Raw genomic sequence first — 21114 nt, forward strand, 5'->3', positions numbered from 1 at the left:
ATGCAAGAGATTTCTGTGTATTAATTTTGTATCCTGCTACTTTACCAAATTCATTCATTAGCTCTACTAGTTTTCTGGTGGCATTTTTAGGATTCTCTATGTATAGTATCATGTCATCTGCAAACAGTGACAGTTTTACTTCTTCTTTTCCAATTTGGATTCCTTTTATTTCTTTTTCTTCTCTGATTGACATGGCTAGGACTTCCAAGACTATGTTGAATAATAGTGGTGAGAGTAGACATCCTTGTCTTGTTCCTGATCTTAGAAGAAATGCTTTCTGCTTTTCACCATTGAGAATGATGTTTGCCGTGGCTTTGTCGTATATGGCCTTTATTATGTTGAGGTGGGTTCCCTGTATGCCCACTTTCTGGAGAGTTTTTATTATAAATCGGTGTTGAATTTTGTCAAAAGCTTTTTCTGCATCTATTGAGATGATCATATGGTTTTTCTTCTTCAATTTGTTAATGTGGTGTGTCACACTGATTGATTTGTGTATCTTGAAGAATCCTTGCATCCCTGGGATAAATCACACTTGATCATGGTGTATGATCCTTTTAATGTGTTGTTGGATTCTGTTTGCTAGTATTTTGTTGAGGATTTTTGCATCTATATTCATCAGTGATATTGGTCTGTAATTTTCTTTTTTTGTGTTATCTTTGTCTGGTTTTGGTATCAGGGTGATGGTGGCCTCATAGAATGAGTGTGGGAGTGTTCCTTCCTCTGCAATTTTTTGGAAGAGTCTCAGAAGTATGGGTGTTAGCGCTTCTCTAAATGTTTCATAGAATTCACCTGTGAAGTCATCTGGTCCTGGACTTTTGTTCGTTGGAAGATTTTTAATTACAGTTTTAATTTCATTACTTGTGGTTGGTCTGTTCATATTTTCTATTTCTTCCTGGTTCAGTCTTGGAAGGTTATACCTTTCTAAGAATTTGTCCATTTCTTCCAGGTTGTCCATTTTATTGGCATAAAGTTGCTTGTAGTGGTCTCTTACGATCCTTTGTATTTCTGTGGTGTCTGTTGTAACCTCTCCGTTTTCATTTCTAATTTTATTGATTTGAGTCATCTCTCTCTTTTTCTTGATGAGTCTGGCTAATGGTTTATCAATTTTGTTTGTCTCCTCAAAGAACCAGCTTTTAGTTTTATTGATCTTGGCTTTTGTTTTCTTTGTTTCTATTTCATTTATTTCTGCTGTGATCTTTATGATTTCTTTCCTTCTGCTAACTTTGGGTTTTGTTTGTTCTTCTTTCTCTAGTTCCTTTAGGTGTAAAGTTAGATTGTTTATTTGAGATATTTCTTGTTTCTTGAGGTAGGCTTGTATAGCTATAAACTTCCCTCTTAGAATTGCTTTTGCTGCATCCTATAGGTTTTGGATTGTCGTGTTTTCATTGTCATTTGTCTCTAGGTATTTTTTGATTTCCTCTTTGATTTCTTCAGTGATCTCTTGGTTATTTAGTAATGTATTGTTTAGCCTCCATGTGTTTGTGTTTTTTTCCCTGTAATTCATTTCTAATCTCATAGCATTGTGGTCAGAAAAGATGCTTGATATGATTTCAATTTTCTTAAATTTACTGAGGCTTGATTTGTGACCCAACATGTGATCTATCCTGGACAATATTCCGTTCGCACTTGAGAAGAAAGTGTAATCTGCTGTTTTTGGATGGAATGTCCTATAAATGTCAATTAAATCTATCTGGTCTATTGTGTCATTTAAAGCTTCTGTTTCCTTATTAATTTTCTGTTTGGATGATCTGTCCATTGGTGTAAGTGAGGTGTTAAAGTCCCCCACTCTTATTGTGTTACTGCCGATTTCCTCTTTTATAGCTGTTAGTAGTTGTCTTATGTATTGAGGTGCTACTATGTTGGGTGCATATATATTTATAGTTGTTATATCTTCTTCTTGGATTGATTCCTTGATCATTGTGTATGTCCTTCCTTGTCTCTTGTAACCTTCTTTATTTTAAAGTCTATTCTATCTGATATGAGTATAGCTACTCCAGCTTTCTTTTGATTTCCATTTGCATGGAATATCTTTTTCCATCCCTTCATTTTCAGTCTGTACGTGTCCCTAGGTCTGAAGTGGGTCTCTTGTAGACAGCACATATATGGGTCTTGTTTTTGTATCCATTCAGGAAACCTGTGTTTTTTGGTTAGAGCATTTAAGCCATTCACGTTTAAGGTAATTATCAATATGTATGTTCCTATGACCATTTTCTTAATTGTTTTGAGTTTGTTTGTGTAGGTCCTTTTCTTCTCTTGTGTTTCCCACTTAGAGCAGTTCCTTTAGCATTTGTTGTAGAGCTGGTTTGGTGGTGCTGAATTCTCTTAGCTTTTGCTTGTCTGTAAAGCTTTTGATTTCTCCATCGAATCTGAATGAGATCCTTGCTGGGTAGAGTAATCTTGGTTGTAGGTTCTTCATTTTCATCACTTTAAGTATATCATTTTTATCATTATATACTTAAGTGTATCACTCCCTTCTGGCTTGTAGAGTTTCTGCTGAGAAATCAGCTGTTAACCTTATGGGAGTTCCCTTGTATGTTATTTGTCATTTTTCCCTTGCTGCTTTCAATAATTTTTCTTTGTCTTTAATTTTTGCAAATTTGATTACTATGTGTCTCGGCGTGTTTCTCCTTGGGTTTATCTGGTATGGGACTCACTGCGCTTCCTGGATTTGGGTGGCTATTTCCTTTCCCATGTTAGGGAAGTTTTCGATTCTAATCTCTTCAAATATTTTCTCTGGTCCTTTCTCTCTCTCTTCTCCTTCTGGGACCCCTATTATGTGAATGTTGTTGTGTTTAATGTTTTCCCAGAGGTCTCTTAGGCTGTCTTCATTTCTTTTCCTTCTTTTTTCTTTATTCTGTTCCGCAGCCGTGAATTCTACCATTCTGTCTTCCAGGTCACTTATCCGTTCTTCTGCCTCAGTTATTCTGCTATTGATTCCTTCTAGTGTAGTTTTCATTTCAGTTACTGTATTGTTCATCTCTGTTTGTTTGTTCTTTAATTCTTGTAGGTCTTTGTTAAACATTTCTTGCATCTTCTCGATCTTTGCCTCCATTCTTTTCCCGAGGTCCTGGATCATCTTCACTATCATTATTCTGAATTCTTTTTCTGGAAGGTTGCCTATCTCCACTTCTTTTAGTTGTTTTTCTTTGGTTTTATCTTGTTCCTTCATCTGGTACTTATCCCTCTGCCTTTTCATCTTGTCTATCTTTCTGTGAATGTGGTTTCTGTTCCACAGGCTGCAGGACTGTAGTTCTTCTTGCTTCTGCTCTCTGCCTTCTCAGGCATCACTTTTATATCCATTTTACAGGGAGGAAACCAAGGCACAAAAAGGTTCAGTACAACTTTTAGTTGTACTTCAAGCAATGAACAGTTTAGAGAGATAAGACATATTCAGATATAAACAACCAGTCACACTCTTTCCCCATACATTCTCCCAAAGACTGCCTTTATTCTGAATATTTATTTCTGCCTTTTATTTCAGTTGGCATCCAAGCTACTCTATTGCCACCTGTTGACCAGCAGAGGGAACCCTCTGACTCAGTACCTTCCCTATAATCTTATTCTCCTTCTAGGAGTCCTATGTCAGTGGAATTCTGTCCTACATTCCATTTTTTCCAATTTTAAAAAAAAATTTATTTGCCTGCACTGGGTCTTAGTTGTGGCTTGTGGGATCTAGTTCCCTGACCAGGGATCAAACCCAGGCCCCCTGCATTGAGAGTGCAGAGTCTCAGCCACTGGACCACCAGGAAAGTCCCTTCCTAGTTTTAAAATGTCCATTTTATTCTATATAACACTTAAAGCTGTCATTTACATCTGAGGAAGAGACGGTTATGAGATTGATCTATGTAAGTAAAACACTTACTCTAAGAAATGTTGTCCATACATTGTAAAATTTCAAACCTTTGATTCTATACACTGAATGGGTTTCTTTGCTACAGAGAATCCACGTGGAATGAGGAATGGAGATGGGTAAAAAGTTTTCTTGAAGGAAAAAATGATGACACTCTGTATACATTTAGCTTTCTGCGTCTTCTGACGTCACTCTCTTCTCCTGCATTGTCTGATGTCCATAGTGTTAGGTTGTCTCTAAGCTACTGCATGATAAGGATATTTCTGTATGAGTCTTCATTCAGTGCATCAAGTTCTATGATGGCTTCATCAAAAGTCGTTTTAGCCAGTGTGTAGGCAAGCTCTGGGTTATTTAGGATCTCAGAGTAAAGTATAGAAAAGCTCAGAGCCAGTCCAAGGTGGATTGGGCGTGTAGATTGCATCTCTTTCATGTTTATATCTAATACCTTTTGGTAAGCTCCTTGGGAATTGTCTATAGTTTGTTTTTGATCATCAACTTAAGCAAGAGAGGTACTGGAAGTCGTCTCCATTTTCAGATAAAAGACTACTTTCTGGATTAGCTGCACTGGCTATTATGTACTTATCCAACAATCTCAGGTCAGTGGTGCAGATGGATCTCAGTTCAGACTCTACTTTTTCCCGATAGTTCTTAATCAGCTTCAATTTCTTGTCAGAGGTGTTGGTTTTCTGCTCAAAGCTCAAGATGACTCTCCAGGTGGACCTGGGGCCTCAAGGATGTTCATGTAGACCTCCCAGAGTAGGTTACATTCTCATTGGTTAGCTCTAGTGGGTCTTCATCTTTCTTTTCAGTCAGAGCTGTGGTTTCGTCAGAGTAACCAAAGTTTCAGCTGGGTGTCCAGAGGTCTCACACACATCCATCCACTGCACACAAAGAGAGTAACAGCTGTGCTATTGCTCATACCAGTTGCCAAAGTGGTAACCCTGATGGGGCTGGAACTCTGGTTTCACTCTTTGCCTTTACCAGTAAGAATTATTTTGTTGAGCCCTGTCAAAACCTGCAAAACTCTCCGTCCAGTCATTAGACAAGAATAAACTACAAGATAGGTTAACTTTGAGACTTCCGTGATCCTAATTCCCTAAGGACACCAAGTGAGACAGAAAGGATGGCACAGCTGTCAGTTGCTCTGAGCTTGGGTCTTCAATGTTTTCCCTCTACTACCCTCCAAGTAGTTTCTAAGAAGAAAAAATAATAATAAATTTCTCCTTTATTCAAGCTTTCCTCCTCCTGTCTCATTATTTTTGGCAATGGCAGAGCTGAAGTACCCTGGTCCCACAATTTCATCGGTGTCCCCCTCCCCAATTCTTTGATGTTGACCTTTGACATTCCCTCAGTCTGACTGATATACAGTGCTTTGCAAAATCAGCTTTACGGTTTCTCTTCTAACCAGTCTGCAGCCTCTAATTTACCCTAAATAGAATTTCTGGACATGCCATTACCTCCTGGAGACTTTTAGCAGGGAATGACTCAAAGCAGGAAGTCTGCTATCTTTTCTGAACCCCACTCATCCTTTGAAGCCCTCATTCCCCTAAACTGGGTAGGATTAGAGGTGCCTCAGTCTCATCTCCATAGTTTGCATTTGTCCAGGAGCAACAGAACCTGGCTTCTCGGCTAGCTTACTTTTAGTGATGCTCTTTGTGGATAAAGTTCTTTACAGTTTGTATATGAGGTTAGAGTCTTTCTTAGTCTCAGTGTAGATAGAGTCTCCCTCTCTAACTAGCTTCTTTCAGTTCCTTTTAGAGGGTATAGGAATGGGAAGAACATTTTTTAAAGTATGCTTTTATTGCAACCTCCTTTACTCTTTAATTTTACAAAATGAAGAAATTGAGGGCTGGAGAGGTAAAATGACCTGGTTAGATTCACATAGCCAGACAGTAGAGAGAAGAAGACTGAACCCAGGGCTCCTGAGCCACAGACTAATGCTTATTTTTCCTGTTTTGTTGAAAAACAATATTCCAACAGTTTTTAAAACACTGCCTTTTCATTTAAAAATATTTGCTATTTCAACTACATTATGAATTCAGTTAGTGGCCTCCCCTCAGAAGTGAATTATTATTTAAATCAAGTTTTCTATGGAAAAATGCATTTCTAAATCTAAATATTTAATTTCCTTATTGTCTTAGTCAATTTGGGCAGTTAAAATACCATAGACTAGGTGGCTTAAACAACAGACATTTATTTTTCACAGTTCTAGAGGCTGGGAAGTTCAAGATCAAGGTGCTGGCAGATTTGGTATCTAGAAAGGTCCCTCTTCTTGATTTTCAGATGGTTGCCTTCTTGTTGTATCCTCATATGGGGAGGCTAGTAACTCTCTGACCTCTTCGTATAAGGGCACTAATCCCATCATGAGAACCCCACCTCATTACCTCATCTAAACCTAATTACCTCCCAAAGGCCCCATCTCCAATGCCATCACATTGGGGATTAGGGCTTCAACATATGGATTTTGGAGGGAACACAAACATTCAGTCAACAGCACTTATAAATCTTTGAGACAGCATGTAATACCTTGTAAAGATTTGAAGACACTAGATGAATATTGTAAAATTCTTAGGTGGAAACGAAGCAATTCCAGGCCTTCTCTGAAGGGATATCCATGTACAACAGGTGAGGGAATGTCATGGTAGCCAGTAAGGCTGGAAGAAGAATATCTCCCTCCACCATCAGCCCACGGTTTTAGTTCAGTGTTCAGATTCATAATTTGAGTAATTCAAATTACTTGTATCTTTAATATGCTCTTTTAATTATGCTCTCCTTATTTCTGCATTGTTGTAGCACCTACCTTCTGTCAGGAGTGGTATTAAACTTACAAATAAATTACTGTCAGGCCATTTAAGAGCATTAAGTTATATGAATGCTAATTAATAACGACAAAAACAAAAGTTCACAAGCTGGGTAACATTTACCCAATTATTTTCTGTGGAGATAGAAAAAAATCCCATCTTCAGACACTTTGGGGGGACTTCCCTGGTGGTCCAGTGGTTGAGAATCTGCCTTCCAATGCAGGGGATGCAGGTTCAATCCCTTGTCAGGGAGCTAAGGTCCCACATGCCGCGGGGCAACTAAGCCTGTGCGCCACAACAAAAGATCCCGCATGCCACAACTAAGACCCAATGTAACCAAATAAGTAAATAAATAAATATTTTTTAAAAACCACTTTGGTTTTTTCCATGGAGCTAATAATTTTCAGAGCTACCATTTACTGAGCACTTACTTGTGGCAGCCGCTGCCCTGAAACTACTTGAAGAAGGAGAGATGACCATCCAGCTCCTAGGTGCTTCAGTCCACCTTGCTCCCTGCCCCGATCTGCTGCTACAGCTTCAGTCACTGTCTGATGTCACTAGCATGAGAGTCCTTCAGGCTGACTCACAGAAACCTTAAGAAATAATAAAATGATTGTTGTTTTACCCCACTAAGTTGGTGTGTTTTTTTACAGAGCAATTGTAACTGAAACAGGTATGTAAGTATTACTGGAAGAAATAAGCAGGAACTGGGAAGACCTGGGAGGGAAAGAACTGACAATGACAGAAGTTTGCACATTGGAAGTTTTTAAAGTGCTAATTACATATAGAGAATTGACGTGTGTGTGTGTGTGTGTGTGTGTGTGTGTGTGCGCGCGCACACGCACACACATGTTCTTGAGTGTGTTTGCTGGGTTGGGAGGTGGGTATCAATCTGCATGCCTTACTTTTGGAACTTTGGAAAAATAGGTTACCTAAAAATTCTATTTTCATGAGGACCTAAATGTGTACAAGAAGAAAGTATAGAGATTTGGAATTGACATGCCTATGGTACCCTACCCACTCCATGAGGAGCCTTGGACTGGTGTTTGGAACAAGGGTACTGGAACCTCTCTCCTATCCTCAGTCCTATGCTTCATCCCCATCCCATGTCCATTCTTCAGTAAATATGCTACACTGACTGATTCCAGGCTCAAGAAAGAGACAGCCTGGTTTTGAATTCTGGCTTTCTCATCTACTAGCAACGTGGCCTTGAGAATCCAACAAATGGAAAATTGTTTTTATAAAGGAAAAAATCAAGGGAATTGTCCAGAGCCTGCATGCCCGGGCAAATGAGGGACTGGTTATGAGAAGCTTCAATGAGTGAGAGACTAAAAGAATATAAATATATAGGAGGTTACAAGCTGCCGTAAAATAACTTCATTCTGAACGCAAAAGTTAACTTAGAAAAACAATGAAGGAAAGAAATCTCACTTCCTAAGAAATCAGGAAAAGTAAAGAGAGTTCTCTATATGGATTGGAAGACAATGAAGAAATTAGAGCTTGTGAATCAGATTACCTTTGTGTATATAATGTGTAAACCAAGATTTCCCCACATATATTACAATATCTTGTGCTTTAATTGCCTGGCAGAAATGTGATAGGTAGGTGACTCAGTATGGACCAAGAGTAATGAAGAAGAGAGAAAGCAAAGCCCATTTTTTTGCACAAACATGGCAAAAAAAACAAACATTTGAGGAAATCCTAGGCATCTTTAGTTTAAGGGATACCCTGGCCTAATTTCATCAAAGATACAAGGTTCCAATTCACCAGCAACTTGTTAGTCCCCTTTCTCACTTTGTGTTGCTCAGACCTGGGCTATGTATCAAACAACCCTGGAACCAAGCAGAACTCTAAAATCTGGGAGACACCACTCAAGCACACCAGATAAGATAAATATTATTTGGACATGCAACAAAAAGTGGGTTTGTTTTCCTCACAAAATGATTCTACAGAGCGTTTTCTGCTTCCCTAAGAGACCTCAAATACCAAATTATTTTTTCTTCAAGTAGCACTCATGCTCAGCCCCTAGGATCCTGATAAGCAGTAAGTTTACATTACAGAAATGAAAACCCTCATCTTTTAATATTGTTTGGGAAATAATAGGAAATAAAGACCCATGGGATTCAAATATTTTCCCCAGTATTAAAATAAACTGGATGTTAGTGATAAGAATGGGTTTAAAATAGGAAGTAGTTGCAACCTTGACTAGTCCCAGTTAATGAGACAAAAGCTCTCAGCTATTTGTTTGAGTGAGAAAAGTCAGAGGTGTGCTATTCATTTGTGCACAAAGGGAGAAAAAAGGACATTCTAAAACTCTTCTCCTGGCTTAACAAAGAAACGTCATAAATACTTAGTTACCTTTTAAAAAGTAGAGATGTCAGTTTTAAAATAATTACTAGGGGGCTTCCCTGGTGGTGCAGTGGTTGAGAGTCTGCCTGCCGATGCGGGGGACGCGGGTTCGTGCCCCGGTCCGGGGGGATCCCACATGCCGCGGAGCGCCTGGGCCCGTGAGCCATGGCCGCTGGGCCTGCGCATCCGGAGCCTGTGCTCCGCAATGGGAGAGGCCACAGCAGTGAGAAGCTCTCGTACCGCAAAAATAAATAAATAATTACTAGGGAGCAAATTATTAGGATAACCAATTAGAACTGCAGGCTGGTGAAGGTCATAGGGAACTTTTCAAAGGACACAGCAGCAATTTCTCCTCAAGTTTATATATTTTTACAGGTGTCTCCAGACTGAACAGGAAAGTAAGACTGGTACTTTTGTGAACATCCTAGATTCAACCCTTTATCAGAAATACCTTGGGAATTCCCTGGTGGTCCAGTGGTTAGAACTCCATGCTTTCACTGCTGAGGACGCAGGTTCAATCCTTAGTCAGGGAACTAAGATTCCACAAGCCACATGTAGTGGCCAAACAAACATACAAACAGAAACCCTAACCCTAACCTTCATGTTATTGAACAGTGTCTGCTTCTCTGTAAGAGAAGAAAGAACCTCTTTTCCTCTTTGTTTTTCTGAAAAATCGGGGGCAGTTAGAGAGAAAATGGCAAGGCCTAAAACTTACTTTTAAAAAGCATGTTTGTTAGAATCTTTGGTGGCAACTGATAGAGAGCCAACTAAGCTACACAAAGGGGGAAGAAAGGAACTTGCTGTGAGGAATTAAATTGTCTCACAGAACCCAAGGGCAGAGATGTAGCAGGACCCTGATAGTCAACTGGAACCAGGGCTCAAGCACCACTGGGAAATCAGGAGAGGCTCTCCATCCTAAGTCTCTGCTTCCCCTTCAGATCTCCATCTTTCTTTGCTCCTGCATACTGGCTATCTCTGTTCTCCAGACCATGGGGCAGAAAATATCACCATCAACAACTCCCTCCCTAGAATTTAAGACAGTTGAAATCTTCGGTCCCAGTTCCAAATCTCCAGGGAATAAGTCTCATTGGCTTACTTTGGTCCCCAGGATGAGAGAGGGGAAGAGTGTTCAAGTTTAGGAAAAATATATCTTTATATGGATTGAGAATGTAAGCCCCAAATTTCCAGAATATGGAGAAAGAGGGCAGTTCCCAGGACTCTGGAGGATGCCTCTCCAACTCATAGGCAAATTCTTGAAAAATGATTCTATCCCAGGTGATTGCATTTATATATTTCATAGGTAAAGTCACCCTATTATATTGTAAATATAATGTACTCTGTATCAATACATTTCAGGCTCATTATCAGCACCTGTTTGTGACAGTTGGTGTTTTCAGGACAGCACTGACAGCACTGAAATGTTTCCATTTCAACTAATTTATTTGGAAGAAACAAGTTCATGTGCTAAATGTAATTCTGAGTCGAACAAAATCTCCACTAAAAAGTTGAAAGTGTGTTTTCAAGCTTATAAGCACTGAGAAGCTATGGCCTTATTTTGTTTTATGAGAAGAGCCAAGGAGAGAACCAGGGGAGAAGCAGCACTTTTCAATTTACCCAAGGATGAGTATGGATATTTGATTTTTACCCGAATGATCTATTTTCTTCTACCTATTTTATCATAGTACTCTCTTTTGTTAAGTTCGCAAATATGAAATAAAAGTCATTTAGGAAACATTCAGTAAAAAGTTGCTGTTGCCTATGCTTTCCATCTCTGGGGGAGTTTGGAATTTCTACCAGAAGATAGAGAATTGGAAAAATTTTGATTACTCAAGAAAATGCCCATTATTCTTTCAATCAACAAATACCTATTAAGTTCTTGCTATTGTCTGGTTCTTGGTATACAGTAATCAACAAAATAGACAAATTCTTTCCCCTTCTACAGACTATATTCTAGTGAGAAAGATTGTCAATAAAAAGTGCATAAATTTATGTCAGGTGGCCATAAGCAACATAAAGGAAAATAAAAGCAGTATAAAGGGAGAGAGTGATAGAAGTGCTAGTTTAAATAGAGTGAATGGTCAAGGAAGCCTCTTTGAAAAGGTGACACTTGACAAAAATCTAAAAAAAAAAAAAAAAAAAAATGAAGGGAGTAAGCCATGCTAATATTTGGGAGATAATGGGTTTTGAAGCTCTGAGTTTTGGTTGATTCCCAGTCTCCAACAAGCTTCTTAAAGCGATCGAGTGGATCTTCCTACCGGACGATCCTAGTTTAAGCAGTGAGTGCACTGATTCCTGTGCCCTCCACCAGCCCTGACACTGCAGGCTCTGGTTCTTCACCATAACGAGTCTCTTGCTCATCTTTGGCCACAAAACACCAACAACAATGCTAAGCGCCTCAGCTCTTTACAAGACTTGCCGGAGAATGTCTCAACTCTTTCAGCCAAACTTGGGTGGTCATCCTAAGAGTAGCTGCGGTGGGGGGATGTGTATGTGCATGCAGGGACTTTTCTTCTCATCCCTACATCTCCATCAGCTGCCCAGATAAGCCGTACAAATAAACATACAATCTAAGTTATAGTATACTTTTAGATAAGCAACTTCGAAATAAGTCCCCAAAGTGAATTCCCTTCCCCCCAACCCCCCATATATTCAAACACACACAAGTACACAAAAGACAATACTGCTCCCCATGTCCCCAGATGGAAGTTCTGGCACCAACACTGACTGCCGTCGTATGGTTACAGCTCATTTAGCTCTCACCAGCTAGCCTTCCTTACTGTGTTTACAGTCCCGGTGTTGTTGCAAGCTGGGTTCCCCAGGAACTGACTTGAAGACTGAATGAGTGTGCATGATGTTCGTTAAGGAGTACCTTGGGATTAGCACCTGTGTAATGGAAGAGAAGGGTAGGGAAGGAAGCTGGAGTGGACAGAGGGAGAAGTCGAACTGTGATGCAGTCCTGATGACAGCCTTGGCTGATGCCACAGGGAGCTCTGGAGCTGGAATGACTCTCCAGAGCTGTCCCAGGTTGGGCCAAGATGGCTAGACCTTTATGTTCCCACATCAGTCAGTTATTTTGAGGAAGCCCAGGCCACAAAGAAAGGCCATGCATACATGTTCCAGTCAAAAGCCCCTGCTGAGGTCCCGGCCAACAGCCCACATCCTTCTACACGCATGTGGATGAGGAAGCCTCAAGATGACTCCAGCCCCAGCCAGTCTGACTGCAACCCCAGGAGACTAGGCTTAGCCGGACCCAGTCAGCCCCCAACACTATGAGAGATAATAATAAAATATAAACAATTATTCCATGCTACTGAGTTGAGGCACGTTTGTTACATAGCTGTAGATAGCCAAAACATTGAAGAATCCTCCCAAGGGGCTGAAGCAGATTTATCTCAACATTTTCTAATCAGAAGCACTTAATATTATTGTCTTCAGATCTAACCATCATATCAAATTTCCTATCACAGTTTCTCTCAAGAGATTTTATATCCTTCAAAATAGGATCTTAAGATCTGCCTTTCATCTCCCTGAGGTAGACAAGCAGATAATTTTCCTGTAGTAGGTGGCATGTAGATTATGACCCTGAGGACAATGAAGTAACAACTTATTTTCTGTTGGGAGCATCTGCACTACACCACAGAACCAAGTAGCTGTATCCCAAGTAGTGGGATTTTGTAGTTTATTGCTTTGCCTTTTATCTGCTCACATTTACTAGTTCATTCTGAGACTTTACTACAATAAGTAAAAAGTAAATTACTTTAAAGGAAAATAAGTCAATAGTTAAAGAAAAAAATATTATTTAAGCCATTGAAGGATTTAAAAAGGAGAATAACGGGCTTCCCTGGTGGTGCGGTGGTTGGGAGTCCGCCTGCCGATGCAGGGGACACGGGTTCGTGCCCCGGACCGGGAAGATCCCATGTGCCGTGGAGCGGCTGGGCCCGTGAGCCATGGCCGCTGAGCCTGCGCGTCCAGAGCCTGTGCTCCACAACGGGAGAGGCCACAACAGGGAGAGGCCCTCATACCGCAAAAAAAAAAAAAAAAAAAAAAAGAGGAGACTAACATGTTCTGATTTACATATTAAAAACAATGCTGTTTCTGTTATGTAGAGGAAAGAAGAAAGAAGATGAGTTAGGAGGCTATAGATAGATAAGATAGATAAGAATCAGTAGAATTTGATGCCAGATTAGATATGGAAGATAACAAAAGTGAAATTATCAAGGATGATTTCCAGGTTTCTGCAAAGAGCAGCTGGAAAAAAAGGCTGAAAGAGAAGTGGAATTGGAGGCGAGGGAAAGATCAAAAGTTCCGTTTTAGCCAAGTTCAGAGGTTTCCGTGAATGAAAATATCAGGAAAGATCAGTTGGATAATACCCTCTGGAACCCCAAACAGAGGGGAAAAATAAGAGTATAATCCAAGTTGCAAATGTGCTCCTGCATGTATTGCTGTTTATCCAAATGTGCTCGTTATTTCCTTTAGCATCTTCAAAAATTATTGTTCAGCCTTGCAGAAATGCAGATGCGCCTTATTTGTAAAGTTGCTGTGAAATGTCTGCCATCTGGTGGACACTCATGGAGAGTGCTATAAATTTACTTCAACCAAAGGAATAGAAATGCTTTTACTGCCAAGTAGCACAAATCTTTTTAATGTCACTGTCTTACTAATAAACATTCACATCTTTATCTATATTTCTCATTAGGGAAAATTGGTTGCTATGTTTAAACCTAAATCACATCAAAGTGTGCAGCATTGAAAAGGCTTATAAAAGGAATCTTTAGTTTTATATAGTATTAGAACCAACATTAAGTACAATTCCCCAAATTGGATATTCTAGGAACTACATCAGAAAAGATGGAGTCTTTGGCCTCTTTGACAGAAAATAAATTAATATTTATTTTTTCCCTCAGGAACAGCCAGTGGGTGCTGGAGCTGGCTTACCCAGGCTCTTGAGCTGATTGTGCACATCTCTCCACAACTGTACGTTCTGCAATTTCAGGTTGGTAGCTTGAAGTTGGCCATGGTGCGAGTACTCATACTAAAAAAGTCAACAAAGACTTCAAATCAGAATTTCGTCTTTGTTTCTGTTTTCAGAAAGCCAGTTTATTGGCACACTATGCATATATCACTTTTCTCTCTTGATTCCACCAATTTTTAACAAAAGCATTCCATGGAACATTTGTTTAAATTTTTTAATTTTATTTAAATACACATTTCCAAATTTGGGAGACCATGGAATGTTTTAGGAAATATTATTTGAGTTTTATACTTTTCTTTTAATTGGAGGAGCCCAGAGTGAATTTTTAGGTTATTTATGATTAAAATTATTACATAAAAATATTATACCTCACATCACTGCAGTCCTAGTAGGACCATTACCAGTTCTGGCGTTTGGATTTCTTGAAATAATGATTGTCAGCTAATAGGTGCAATGAATGACCATATAGTTCCAAAATTGGGACCAGAAATCTAAAAGTTCTAAGTACATATCAATGGAGGAATATGTGCTTTGAGACTGTCCTGGTCTATTTTTAGAGAGATGGACTTGAGAGGGATATGTTTTTATTGTATTTGTCTGATGACTCAGAAATAGTCCCTCCGATGTTGTCTGAGGGCAGTATGATCAGTTTACTGTTGCCTCTAGTTACATTGCCTTAAAGAGGCTTAAACCATAATGCAAGGGAATTCTTTTTTAAAATCCAGATCTCATGTTAACACATAAGGACAAGTCCTAGACATAGAACTATTGGATCAGGGTCTTTATGTTCAGTCCTTCACCATGCCATATTCTAAAATAGGATTTTCAGATCTTATGGGTTCTATAAACTTCCTTGTAGACAGCTATCTTTGTATCTCCTACACCCAGCATAAAACTTCAAAAAATATTTGTTCATTTTTTACAAAGTTATAAAGGTAAAAATAAATGCAATTATTTATTTAATGCCTGTTTTCCCCAGGGGACTGCGAGTTCCATGGGGTCAGGGATCATATCTGTCTTGTAAATACTGTATCCTCAGTGTCTGGCATATGGTAGGGAATTCATAAATATTTATTGAATGAAAAATAGAATATAGATGTTAGTGATGATATTAGGTACTGGATCTAATACAGGTGTATTTAAATTTGTGTTGCAGGTATTCTGGCTTACCCAAAATGCCATTCTGTTTTTTATAGGTGATTATATAAAGGAGATTAGGGGGCTTTACTCAACCATCTCATGATACTCAGGTTAATTATTCTGATTGTTAAGGGTCTGAATTTAATACAGTAAGGAAATTTTCCTGGTTTCTAGGATTCTTGTCAAACACTAGTCAAGGGAAGAACAATTCGCTTGTACTGTTTTGGGGGTCACTCTTCCCGAGTTAGTTAGTCATTATGCTTTCCTCCCCTTGAGACAGGAAGGGGGCAAGGGCACAACCTTTGAAAGAAAGACATAGCCTGAGGACAAGACATAAACTGATTAGAGCCAAATAGGTCCCAGACTTCCACTAGACCTTGAGCCTCAGTATACGCTCAATGTAACACATCAACAAGCTAAATGACACAGCTACAGGCACCATGACAGTTCCAAGGCCAACCACAAAAGGTCGAAAGTGGGTGGTGGCCCAATTCCTGGAAATCCTCACTCCTTCCCCCAAATAGCTAGAATACTCCTCCCACTCATTAGCCTATGAAATTACCCACCCCTATAAAAACTGACAACCCCATATCACGGTGCCTTTCTCACCTTCCGAGATGGCCCACATTCTGTCTGTGGAGTGTGTTTCTCCCTGAATGAGTCTTCTTTCTCTTTACTGTGGCTCATTCTTGAATTCTTTCTTGCACGAAGCCAAGAATCCACACTTGGTAGCCATCTCGGGACTCACCTGAGACCTGGGACATGGCCATCCTCTCGTGCCCCACTCTCTTTCCTGCAACACTCTTTCCTTTTCGCAAAATGAAGGAACCTGAAGTAAAGACACAAAACCATGTCTTAGGCAAGATTATGTTGGTTTTACTTGTAAATAGTTTCTCCCTTCTTAAGAACCAAATGCTTCTTAAATAGGTTATAGTCAAAATTTATAATCTTCCCGGTCAACATCCCCTACCATCTGAACTTTGAAAATCTAGTTAAATTTGTCTCCTTCCAGTTTCTCTTCATGCTGTTGGCAGACCCACCTCTTTTGTGCGATATGGTCGTGTCATGCTTTTGCTTTCTTCATGTCTTCAAAGCTCTTTTTCACTTATGTTAATACAATGATGTCAGGTCTAGAAACTCCACCTCATGTCTGAGACTTTCCATGAGACTTTCTTTGAAACTCTCTCAAATTAAGCACCGGTATGTATACCTTTGTAATACAAAATGTCACCCACTCAAACCTGGGATAAAGGGATTAACAGTCAGTAGGGTCCTCAGCTCAGTTCAATGGCAAAAAGTGTCATGGGGGGATTCCCTGGTGGTCCAGTGGTTAGGACTCTGTGCTTCCATTGCAGCGGGCACGAATTTGATCCCTGGTCAGGGAACTAAGATCCCACAAGCCGTGTGGTGTGTCCAAAAACAAACAAACAAACAAACAAAACCAACCCCCCAAAAAAAGTGTCATGGGTCTTTATTTATGTGGGATCCATGCTCAGTTTGGACTCCAAGCAGGAAAATCTTTCTTATCACAACTCAATGGGCAGAGAAACACATGATCAATTCCTACAGGGAGAGTGCAAACCCAGAACATTGAGGCTAGAGACACCAAACTGCAGAATCGTCTAGTCATTTTCAGCTTCAGCATGTAAAGATTCTTACGTACTGGTACAATGAGAATGATAACAGTTTATTCCTTGGGATTTTCTTTTCAATATATAGAGTAAACAAAATGAGATGTGTGGAAATATTTTGTAAAATGCAAAAGGGAAAGGGACTTACATTCATGGAACACTCATCAAGTGCCAGGCCGTGCATGTAACAAATGTAGCACAGGCGTGTATTTCTTGGTTCTCTGCTCATTACACTCTGGGGGAGCATTCAACCACAACGTTAATTTCCAAGACTAGGCATCCTCTATCTTCCCTTATGTAGAGAAAGATCTCCATACTTGAATGCTCAGACTTGCTGTTAAGGTCATTCTCTGCTATTTGTCTAAATTTAAACTGGTTTCACATAATTCAAAAAAAATACATGCACCCCTATGTTCAGTGCAGCACTATTTACAATAGCCAGGACATGGAAGCAACCTAAATGTCCATCAATATAGGAATGGATAAAGATGTGGTACATATATACAATGGAATATTACTCAGCCATAAAAAAGGACAAAATAATGCCATTTGCAGCAACATGGATGGAACTAGAGATTGTCATACTGAGTGAAATAAGTCAGACAGAGAATGACAAATATCATATGATATCGCTTATATGTGGAATCTAAAAAAATGGTACAAATGAAACAATCCCCCCCAATAACAAATGTTTTGTTATTTACAAAACAGAAATAGAGTCACAGATGTAAAAAACAAACTTATGGTTATCAGGGGGAAAGAGAGGGGCGATAAACTGAGATTGGGATTGACATATACACACTACTGTATACAAAACAGATAACTAATAAGGACCTACTGTGTAACACAGGGAACTCTACTCAATACCCTGTAATACCTATATGGGAAAAGAATCTAAAAAAGAGTGGATATATGTTTATGTATAACTGATTCACTTTGCTGTACAGCAGAAACTAACACAACATAGTAAATCAACTATACTCCAATAAAAATAAAAAATAAATAAAGTGGTTTCAGAGGAACTTATCTAGCTCTTCATTATTTTTTAATGACAGTATTTACTATAGCTACATTTAAAACTATTATATCTGCTCTTCTTAAGTTGTGGTATTACAGTTAAATTAATTTTGTTACTTAATAGTGCTCTCAGTCTTAAGTAAGGGACAGGAATTATCATTCCAATGGGGAAAGTAGTTGCCCATTATAGTAGTTGAAAGAGAGTGCCTCAGTGGAGAAAAGAGTCTGTTTGATAAATGGTGTTGGTAAAATTGGATATTCACATGTAAAATAATGAAAATAGACTCCTATCTTACACCACGTACAAAAATTAACTGAAAATGAATTGAAGACTTAAACATGGGACCTGAACCATGCAACTCCTAGAAGAAAACATAGGAAAAAAGTTCCTTGACATGGGTGTTGGCAATGATTTTTTGGATATGTCACCAAAAGCAAAAATAAACAAGTTGGATGACATAAAACTAAAAAGCTTCTTCATAGTAAAAGAAACAATCAACAAAGTAAAAAGGCAACCATGGAATGGGAAAAAAATATTTGCAAACCAGATCTCTGATAAGGGGTTATTATCCAAAATATATGAAGAACTCATACAACCCAACAGCCAAAAATCTCCCCCAAAACAAAAAAACCATAATGAAAAAACTAAATAATCCAATTAAAAGATGGGCAAAAGCCCTGAATAGACATTTTTCCAAAAAAAGATATACAAAAGGCCAATAGGTACATGAAAAGATGTTCAACATCACTAGTCATTAGGGAAATGCAAATTAAAACCACAATATGATATCACCTTATGCCTGTTAAAGTAGCCATCATCCAAAAGATAAGAGGTAAAAATGCTGGTGAGGATGTGGAGAAAAGGGAACCCTTGTGCATTGTTGGTGAGATAGTAAACAAGTACAGACACAAGGAAAACAGTTTGGAGGATCCTCAAAAAATTAAAAATAGAACTACAATACAATCCAGTTATTCCATTTCTTGGAATATATCCAAAGGAAACAAAAGCACTAACTCAAGAAGATATCTGCATCGCCATGTTCATAGCTGCATTATTTACAATAGCTGAGACATGGATAAAACCTAAGTGTCTGTCCATAAGTGCACGGATAAAGAAGTTACAGTATATACATACAAAAGAATATTATTCAGCCATTAAAAACTGAGGGAACCCTGCCATCTACAACAGCATGGATGGACCTTGAGGGCATTATGCTAAGTGAAATAAGTCAGACAGAAAAAGACAAATACTATATGATCTCACTTAAATGAAGAATCTTGAAAAACAAAACACTAAACTCATAGAAAAAGAGATCAGATTTGCGGTTATGGGTCGGGGGGCGGTTCAGGGGAGGAGGAATTGGAGGAAGGTTGTCAAAAGGTACAAACTTCTACAACCTAAATGTCCATCGATAGATGAAAGGTTAAAGAAGATGTGGTATATATACATACAATGGAATATTAGCCACAAAAAGGATGAAATAATGTCATTTTCAGCAACATGGATGCATTTAGAGATTATCATACTAAGTGAAGTAAGTCAGACAAAGACAAATATCATATGATATCACTTATATGTGGAATCTAAAAAAATGATACAAATGAACTTATTTACAAAACAGAAACAGACATAGAATATCAAACTTACAGTTACCAAAGGGGAAAGGGGGAAGAGAGGGATAAATCAGGAATTTAGGAGTAACATACACACACTACTATATACAAAGTAGATAAAAAACAAGGACCTACTGTATAGCACAGGGAACTATACTCAATATTTTGTAATAACCTATATGGGAGAATAACCTGAAAAATAAAAGTTTTGTATATATATAAAAACTGAATATATATATATATATATATATATATATATATAACTGAATAACTTTGCTGTACACATGAAACTAACACAACATTGTAAATCAACTATACTTCAATTAAAAAACTAAATAAAAATTTTTAAAAAGGTACAAACTTCCAGTTACAAGATAAATAAGTACTAGGGCTGTAATGTACAGCATGATAACTACAGTTAACACTGCTGTATGATATATAGAAAAGTTGTTGAGAGTAAATCTTAAAAGTTCTCATCACAAGGAAAATTTTGTTTCTTTTTTTTTCTTTCTTTTTTATCTATATGATATGATGGACGCTAACTAAACATTACCACAATATATGTAAGTCAAACCATTTTGCTGTATACCTTAAACTTATTCAGTGATGTATGTCAATTATATCTCAATAAAACTGGAAGGAAAATAAAAAGGGAGAGCCCCCTGAGCAGTAGCCTTTCCTAAGATAGATCTCCTAAGACGGCATTAATGAACCTCTGGATACAATCATAAAGACCAATAGTTCATGCTAAAAGGCACTATTCACTTTTCATTCTGTGAAAAGGAAAAGGGAGGAAAGGCACATAAATACTTTAGTTATATAGAGTAGATGAGACAAGGACTTTGAAACCGCACAGAACCTGGTTTCAAATGTCATTCCATCACTTCCTATTTGAACTTGGAAAAGTTACTTAACATCTTTGTACCTTGATTTCTCTTACGAAAATCCAGATAATAATATCTAAGTGCTGTTGCCAGGATTAACTGACATACAATTTAGCATAATAAATAACACATACAAATCGTTTAATAAATATATATCACTTTAAAAGAGCTATCTTTGTGATATATGGACCACAGAAAAGCTACAGATTCCTGCTAGATTTGTCTAGAGAGAAACTACAGCGAATTAAAATACTGACTGCATTTTTCATTTTCCCCTTTACGTTTATATTGCAAAGAGACAGTATAAAGCCAGTCCAGCTATAACCACAATCTTCTATTTGTTAGGCTCCAGTTCTTGTAAGTGCTATAAAATTAGTTAGTTCCCCCTTGAGTATAGCCATTTATATGCCTAACAGGTAAAGAACTGAGCTCAACGTCTTGCCTCACACAAACCGTTCCTTTTTTTGACTTCCTGATTTCTTTGAATAGCATCACCATTCTCCCAGTAACTCATGCTTGAAACTCTAGTCATTTTTGACAACCACTTCTCCCTCACCACCACCTATTGAACTTACTTCCTCATTGTTCTCAAAATCTATCTCCACTCATCTCCATTTCTAGGGCCACCACCCTAGTTCAGGTCTCCAACCTGTTTTTCTGGCCTCAAGTGTCTTTTTGCCACCAAATTCTTTTCATCTATAGTTGCCAAACAAATCTTAGGCAAATAATGCTTTACTGAGACTGTTTCACCCCATTACCTCTGCCTCTGCTGAAACATCTCTGGTAGTTCCCCATTGCTTACCAAATGAACTTCAGGCAGTCAGTACCTCCATGAGATGACCCTATACTAAATTTT

General features: G+C 38.5%; 1 pseudogene; it reads right to left on the bottom strand.

Moving 5' to 3' along the window:
* Nucleotides 1-624: 624 nt before the first annotated feature.
* Nucleotides 625-4619, bottom strand: LOC101326256 (14-3-3 protein theta pseudogene; annotated as a pseudogene).
* Nucleotides 4620-21114: the final 16495 nt, after the last annotated feature.

Source organism: Tursiops truncatus, chromosome 11, assembly GCF_011762595.2.
Source record: "Tursiops truncatus isolate mTurTru1 chromosome 11, mTurTru1.mat.Y, whole genome shotgun sequence".
Taxonomy (NCBI): domain Eukaryota; kingdom Metazoa; phylum Chordata; class Mammalia; order Artiodactyla; family Delphinidae; genus Tursiops; species Tursiops truncatus.